Source organism: Alosa pseudoharengus, unplaced genomic scaffold (genome assembly GCF_046254945.1).
Source record: "Alosa pseudoharengus isolate Yale_2024_CS ecotype anadromous, Long Island Sound unplaced genomic scaffold, YU_APseudo_1.1 YU_APseudo_1.1_scf_7, whole genome shotgun sequence".
Classification (NCBI taxonomy): domain Eukaryota; kingdom Metazoa; phylum Chordata; class Actinopteri; order Clupeiformes; family Clupeidae; genus Alosa; species Alosa pseudoharengus.
Window position 1 is genome coordinate 13230489 of NW_027468859.1, and position 8724 is coordinate 13239212.

General features: G+C 41.4%; 1 protein-coding gene across 1 annotated transcript in view; it reads left to right on the forward strand.

The window, feature by feature from the left end:
• Nucleotides 1-3485: 3485 nt before the first annotated feature.
• LOC143109090 (RAC-alpha serine/threonine-protein kinase-like) overlaps nucleotides 3486-8724 on the forward strand; it is a 40213-nt gene continuing 34974 nt past the window's right edge. Inside the window, exon 1 of the mRNA XM_076271688.1 lies at nucleotides 3486-3600. The gene's annotated coding sequence lies outside the window, so the exon portion shown is untranslated. The remainder of the gene's footprint in view (nucleotides 3601-8724) is intronic.

The window sequence follows — 8724 nt, forward strand, 5'->3', positions numbered from 1 at the left end:
GCCAATTTGGTGGTCTCAGATAGTCATCTCCTCTCTGCTGCCTTATGTTTAAATTATTTTTATTAACACATCATGTAGCCTAGATCTTCAGTAAGATAGGTCTAATATGGCACTGGAACAATCTTAATCTTAATCAGAATCTTGAAAGCTTCATGATTCACTGGGCAAAAGGGAAAGCATTTATTTTGATTGTGACTTCCAAAAATATGACTGATGTTTTTCTGCCTTAAATATTTCAATAATCTGCACCATTTACCAGTCGTTTTGTTGTTAAAAAAAAAAAGTCACCATGTTAAAATGAGATTGCCAAGATAATCGTTTCTGTTTGTTTGCTGTTTGCAGAAGCAGATGTAGTGTAGTGTTGTGTAGTCCTAGCCCGTATGTCTTTCCAGGACACCACCTGACCCGGCCCAACTCTCTCCTCCATCGGGGGGAGAGAACATGGGGCCGTGTCGTTGGCAGGTTAGGGCAGATTAACCGCAGCCCTGGCCCTGCAGGCGTCGTTCTTGTCCTTGCAACTACCACCATTCCGGCTCTTCCCAACGACATTACGTGCGTCGTTTCCCAAAAGCTCCCCATGTTCGTCACCCTGGAGCAGGGGATCCAGCGCATCTGGACACCTTCCTGGCCAATTCACGTCTCCTCCTGGTCGAAACATTTGTATTTATGGGTCCATTACGCATCCGTTTCCCAGGCGCAATTTCACAGACAATTCAATATTCTGGCTGTTCTCACAAACCATTCGTGTGGGGATCAACAAGGGCTTACATGACTAATTTGTTTGTGACAAGGACATCTGTAGACCATTGGTGGGTCAGAGGCTGGTCATTTTTGGCCATGTTCACCCTGTACTAGTGTGTCATTTGTCTTATACTTATTCAGTCTTATTCAGAGAAACCTGGTCAAAACCTTGTCTTTTAGGTGAGGTTTTACTGATCTTCTTATTCTTATAATTTTTCTCATGCCTTCAACATTGTGTCTTGTTTCATCTTTCAGTAATTTTTGTCTTGTATTGGCCAAAAGCTTTGATGCTTTGTTTCAGCCCTTGCCCTGTCCACCGTGCAAAGAGAACGGCCATGACCTGGAGACGCTACTGTATACCTCAAGGTTATGCTGGACCGGTTTTCAAATCATATACAACATTTTTGTCCAGTCAACCAATGCAATTAAATTGGAAGCACTCACTGATGAGGTCAGGGTTGTAGTTTGTGTAGTTGGCTTTAAAATATCACACACAAGGAGTTTGACATTCATAACAGTTTTTCAGTAAAAGGCGGTTGAACTGCAAACATAATTGCTCTGTTTAAAGAAGTACAAATCCAATCTCCTTTTCCATGTTGTGTGGGCACGAGTTGAGTGAGGACATACAGTACCGGTAACTTGTGATGTTTTGATGAGATGCTGTGACCAATCCCAGTTTGGTGTCAGTTGGCACCCTGGATTTTTAAACCTAACATTTGGGTTTCAAAAATGGGTGTTTTGTTTGTGTTTTACGGGGAAAGTTTGAAATATGGAATTAAAAAATTAATAAAGTTGACAATTCTAATAACATGTAAGTATGCATTCAACACATTAAATTATTATTTTGTCAGTGTTGAGTCATCCCAGGGAAAGTGAGGTTTTAGGTAATGTAGCGAATGGGTCATTTTAGCTGTCCATGTCATGTCCAGGCATTTAAAGGTCATCCACCATTCCACTTTGACCATTAAGGTTTAACGTTGATTAAAAGGGATACATTGGCTCACAGAGCTTTATGTTTAGCCAGGGGTCTGTGATTCCTTTTCCACTGTAATAGTATTATAACAAGATTCTATCAACTAAGAGTCTTTTAACTTAACACATCATCATCATCATCATCATCATCTCACACAGACATACAGAGACAGCAAGAGAGGGAGAAAGTGAAGATGGGTCAAGAACAATGATAGATAAAATAGCCTATAGAAATAATGAATACAACAATAATATATAAACAAATAAAAAAAACATATATCACTGAACTTATCTAAAGCATTGTTAAAGATACAAAGAACTTTCACTGTGTAAATATTTTTGCTTATGGCCTTGTACATCATCAAGAACTTTTTTTTTTTTTCTTTGGGGGGGGGGGTTCATATTATGAGTTTTTTAGGGCATTGCAAATATTAAGCATTAAAAGAAAAGTAAATATAAGGACATTTTAGAATAATCTTGAAAACGTTCTATTACATAGTTATTTATTAGTAACACTTTTTTAAATAAGTTACACTTTACGTTTTCTATGAAAGTCTATTAGCACAAATTGCATGACAAAATTGCACATTCGGTTGCCAATTGCGGAATGCATTGCACAATATATTTCCAAAGTGCTACATTACACGTGTTATTCTAGTGTATTTTTTATTTCGAAATCGTAATTTCTCAATTGACGCAATGTACTTACTCCATCACATTGAACATAGGATAGGCTATTCATTTTTATGTTGGTATTAAAACGCTGAGCACAAATATTAAGATTGCAATATGTCAATTGCGCATCTTCTAAATCCATTGTTATTTGCCACTGTGTGACTTTCACAGGCATACATGCACGGACGAATGAAGCATAATAAGTTTGTTTTCTGACTATTTGAGTGTGGTTTCACATTAAGGCTATAACCTTCCCCAGCACGGGGCGAGTTGAATGGAGGGCTTTCCCGCTTAGTAATGCGTGTTTACGGGTAGCAGCGCGGGGAAAGTCCGGGGGGAGAAAGCGCTCCCTCCGGAGGTGAAAGAAACACTCAAAACAACCCTTACCTTCGCCTCCTCGAGGCTTCTAAGAATACTGTAGTGTTTTGCACATTGCGCACGCACTCACACACACACACACACACACACACACAATAGGCGTAGTATCGGCAAATAAAATAAGCAAACCCGGGGGCCTGCTGTTGTAGCAAATGTTATAGAATAGATAGACATGGCCATGACTATTGTGGCTACATCATAATGATGGGATTGTAGGCAGTTTAATGCTGTTAGGCTAGCCTATTATATCTTGTCTGTGAAGTGAAGTGCAAAACCTGTACATTATCCCACAAAAATAATGCCCGCTCATTCTGTCTACTCATAAATATACACACAACGAGGTTATACGGGCTGTCATTAAAGGCCTATTTGTATTATCATTATTTTTCTTTTTTATTTAAAAAACAAAAACTTTTGCTCAGAATCTATCATAAAAACTGGACATCTGCCCTGCCTAATTTATTGTGCATTTCTTCGAGGTGAACATTTTTCGTTTACTGTGATTGTAAATGCATTTCTACTCTTTGTAATGCATCAGTTTAAGTAAAAATGCTATTTATATTAGGCTTATTGCATTACACACTGAACTCTGCATCAGGGGAAAAGCCAAATGAGGTGACGGCGCTGAAAACGACGGCGATAGGACCTTGCAGATAGGACTGCGATACGGGCTGAATTTCAGACAAGGGCTTGCTAAGCTTAATGGGAGTACGGAGGGAGTCGCGGAGTGTGTGTAGGGGTGCCATTTACACTGAGGATATTGATGGACACAGCAACCCGAACAAGTCACCAAAGCTTCCAAGCAATGAGCCGGTGTTCCTTCTGAATCGCAGGGTACGTAAAGTTTCGAAGTGTATTTCTGAGGTTGTATTATCTTACTATGTCAGTGTGTTTAACTGACGCTCAGGGGTTGGGTTGTTACCATTGTGGGATGTGATGGAGCGCCTCTTAAAACGCACAGTCTAGTTAGGCCTGAATCCTACTTAACCGAGGTTAACTAATGCGTTACGAGACAACATGTGGCACGTGTAGAATTACCATACACCCTCTTTCTTATGAATAAGACATTAAACTCGCGTCATTTTGCGCGCTACATGCGCTTGGGTTATTGATTGTACTGACGTACGGAACAATTTGTTCGTAGGTGAAAGGCATGACTTTACGATAGCATGGTTTAATTCGTATAATAACCTGGTACTCTGTCGAGGGATGCTTCCTCTGAGCTGGTAGGCGTACATTCATGCGGGTTTCCTCTCACGCCTTTCGCCGTAAAATGATTGTCCAGCATCCTCCGCAGACGTCCCTGTTACTGCACGGAAATTAGCCATCTAAGTTAAACACAACTCGAGTTGGTTAAGTAAAACACACCAGCCTCTGCTACTGAACGGAATATTATTTAGCAGCGGAAATGTAAGTTGCATAAACTACCATTGAAACCGGATTCGATCGCAACAGCGTTGGGCTATTTGTGTGCAGGTAAGGGCGACTTCACGTTTCTCCTTTCGTGACTTTACGCAAGGAGCTTTTCCAGGTAACACTGTCCAAGTGATTATCAGTGTCAAATTCAAATACCGGTAGTCAAATATGACAATTATATAGTAGGCTACTCTCTGATCCCGGGCATTGCAGATGTAAGTGTGTTACCATTTTATGGGACCATGGTTGCCTCCTTCGTACCCTTAACTTATTGGGCTAGTAGGCCGTCAGTGGCATTGAGCTTTGTATGTGTATATTTGCTGTGATTATGTTGTACAAGATTTAATATTATTCCATCATTCCAGTTGGCATAGGCCTACCAGCTGTGCATTGCGCTGGCCCTGTTCAACATCTTTGTTTCCTCACAAACCTGTCAGATGTCTGGCTATTTATAGATTGTTGAAATGAATGGTTACTGTCCTTGAATATTATTTTTATTGATTTAAACACAGGAGGCGTTCTGTCCCAAGTTAATAATTTTATTATTTTTCTCAATACTTACACAGTACTTGGTCAGTGTGCTTAATGTATGCTGCATGGTTAATTTCTATTGTTCAATTGGTCATGACATCTACATGGGCTTGGGTCAGGATAGGCTACCGAGACTTATCTGACACATTTATGCTTGAGTTAGTCCAGGAACAGACCTAAATGTGACCGCATGTCATCCATGTGCATCCCAAACCTCTTCTTGTCCACCTTGAAATGTGCTGCTGGGCATTAAGTAAGAAAGTGTGTATTGACTCTCACTCTTTCTCTGTGTGTGTGTGTGTGTGTGTGTGTGTGTGTGTGTGTGTGTGTGTGTGTGTGTGTGTGTGTGTGTGTGTGTGTGTGTGTGTGTGTGTGTGTGTGTGTGATTGAATCCTGGAGTCCTGTGTCAAACCATGCTAGATTATCCTCGGGACAGGGGCGGGCATCAGCCCAGTGGATTGGCCAGGGCTCAGATCTCCGTCCTGTCTGTCACAAGTTGAGAGTGGGATTGTGCTTTTCTCCTTCGCCATCTCCTGTAATACCCCCAAATATAACATGGCGGGAGACGGCTTTTGTAATCACTGACTGATGGCAGGGAATGGTCAGTCATTTAATGATGGGGTGTCAATGGCATGCCACTGTCCAGTTGTGGTCTGTGTCAACACTGACACAGTACTGATAATGTACTGGTTACTCTATGTCTGTCCAGTACCATAATTCACTTTGCATAATAGAGACTGATAGTGGTGCAATTGCCACATATGTTGTTCCTGGTGCTGCCAGAGTCTTCTGTGTTTAGATTCTTGCCGTTTCTCTTGTTGGTTTTGTATGAGATAGACAGAAGTCCCGGGGTCATTACGTTTCAGGTTAGTTAGCAACTATGGTTTTGGGAAACGTGACCCAGGCAGGTGCCAGCAGTGAAAGACAGAAAAACATAACTCATATCTCCATATAGCTCCCTAGGAGGCATGCAAGCTTATGCATAGAGGAGATAAGTCGTTTGTCTTTTTAGCACTCTCTCTCTCTCTCTGCACTAAATTCTCTTTCTGTGACTCCACTGGGATTCCTATACAAATGTTTGAACAAGAGGAGCTGATTTGCTTCCTGTAAATAGTTTAGATGTGACAAATGAAGAATCAGTATTGGATTCAGAAGTAGGCTGACTGTGGTGCGTTGCTTCACGGCTCTGTGGGGAGGTGCTTGATTGGTTGCCCGTGTGTGCTGATGTGATCGCAGCATCCTTCTTCAGTGATGGTGTTCGATAGACCCAGCTTCCCTCCATTAAATACGATGATGCTCTCTCTCTTTTTCTTTCTTTCTTTGTTTCTCACTCTCTTTTTCTTTTTCTGAATTTGACACGGGGTGCGGGCTGTTCAAAGGATGTAAAATTCATAATCATTGTGTCCAGATGCTTTGCAGTGATACATACTTGGCCTCCCTCTACGGAGTTGTCAAAGTGATGTTAGTGAATAAGTGGTGAGCAGAAGTTTTAGAATCAAGAGCGCACATCTGCATTGTGGCCCATCAGATAAGTCATGTAAGGAGCTGAGCCCACCACGGCTATGCCTTTCACAAGAGACCCACAACCTTGTGGTGCATAGACTCCAACTCCCATGATGCTGCTGAGTCAAGACAATTTACAGGCCTAGGGCAAGACCTGTGATACAAAAGAATCATCTACATAGTGTGTCATTGGTCTTATTTTGTACACTTTCTGAATGGAAGAAAGCAGTAAACTAAAGTAGTCGGCTGTAGTACTAGAAGTGGCGGTTTAATGAGATGCTTCAGCATTTGTAAGCTTTGTCTCAGTACTTCATTGCTGTCAAGCCATTATTGTTTAACACCAACTGCTATTTAGTCTCTAGACTCACTTATAGATCTGAGGTGATCAAAATGAATGTGTTGTTAATAGTAATAATAATGCGAAAATTCAACAGCACCACACAATGCAATTAGTGTGAACAAATCCTGTATATCTGACAGTGAGTCCTATGTTGCTGTGCATTGTGAGATATCTGAGGGCAGCTACATCCTGTGTAGATGTAGATGCCGGTGGGACTCACTTGTTGTTTGGGGACAGCAGTCTGTGCATTGTCTGTGCAGTATCTGGCATCACGTTACCTTCAGAAGAATGTGTTGAATCAAAACCTGCTTGAAGGAAATAAAGCTTAATTGGTTAGGTTAAAATTATTTTAAAATTAAAATTATATCATAAAGCTTATAATATTAGACCAAGCAAAACTACCATAGAAGAGGTTTCTCATCAGAGAGTCTGCAGAAACATTTTTAGAGAATGATTGTGGCAGTTACAACATAGTATGATGGCAAATACAAAGTGTCTCAGAGAAACTGGCCCTAAAGGCCAGTTTTCTTTTGAAAGAAAAGTTTGCTTTTTAAGTGTTTTAAGAGTTATTAATACAGCTTAGAGACTACTGAAATGGTCAGACCTCTCGGAAATCCATGCCATCACTAGATGTCAGATTTGATTGACCACATGCTGCTGCTGTTTCCAGCAGATACCTCAACAAACACATAATCAAAATCGATACCATTGAGTGCACCAGTGCTTTTCTGTTACATCTGGAGGCTATAGACTGCACTGCAGACGTGAATGAGTATGTGATCATAATTGAATGAACCGTTGACAAGTAGTTGTTTCCGGTGCGTTAAGAGAAAGGGCTACGAGCGATAAACGGGCCATCGTGAACACAGAAAGGCTGTTGGCTCCGTAATCCTCTTATTCTAAATCTATTTAATCCACTATAACATACAATCTAATCTGGACTTTAAGGAATCAAATCCATTAGTAAAACCTTTATAACATATTCTTTGGTGGAGAACAGTATGTAAAAAAGGAAAGGAAACATGAGGGCCTTTTCAGACCAAAATTGCATTGGCCACGGAGAAAACCAGGCAAAGGAAGGGAAGGGAAGAAAAGCCCCCCCCCCCCATTTACCCCCACCCCCCATCCCTCCCTCTCGTCGTTCTCCTCCTCGTCTGAAAAATGTGCCGTCTCGCTCAAGGTGGTCCATTCGAAACCGAGGGGGATGGCGGTTGCCTGGTTACGGGACGTAAAAACAAACAGGTCTGTAAAAAGCGGTAATTCAGACCCTCGCTGTCCTGTCTGGAATAATCAGAATGTGGGAGATGGATCTGGAAATGAGTTCTATATTTTAGGGTGGCCGGGTCCGGTAAATAGCCCCAGATATAGCATCTGAGTGAGATCAGGCCCGGATGTGGCGTGGGCTCACCAGACTCGGCCCAGATCCGCCACAGGGTTTGGACTGAACTCTGAGGCTGGAGTGTTTATTTGCTTATTATTGTGTGTACCGTCATGGCTGGTCGGACATGTGAACAGCATCAACAACACATTTCCTGTCAACAATGAAATGTGTGTTTGTTTATAAGATGTGCTTGGGCTATAATTAGAGGTCATTCTGTACCTGTTTAGCCACGAGCGCTCCACAGACACAGACTTTATTGATTAACCTGGCAGCAGATCCAGACTTGAGGCACTCTTGTTTCAGACAGTTTGTTAAAATTGAAGCCAAAGTCAAAATGCCAGATGACAATTAATACCTGTCTCTTTATATGGATGACATTCATGTATTTCTGGCAGACAAGATGTTTTCAAGATGTTGAGATGAAAGGTAAGTAAATGGGCAGAATTCTGTGGAGGTGAATATCGTACTGAAATTACCACATGCACTTGTAGGTTGTGCTCGTGCACACTATTTGCCCCATGAGGTATCAATTTCTACTCGATTTCCTCAATCCCACTTTTTCAGACGTACTTTGTTTTCCTACTATAAATCATCATTGAATTGACAACTCCAGTGATGTTACTGCCTAGTGTTTATGTGACTTTTGTCTTGTGTCTGTGTTGGGTGTGATGGCTTGGATCGGACTAGGTAAAAGGCAAAGCATTTCTCACTATGAGAACATATTCCTTTTCCACCTTCACGTTTGTCTGTGCACATTCCTCATCCATTATGCACTTGGACAATTTAA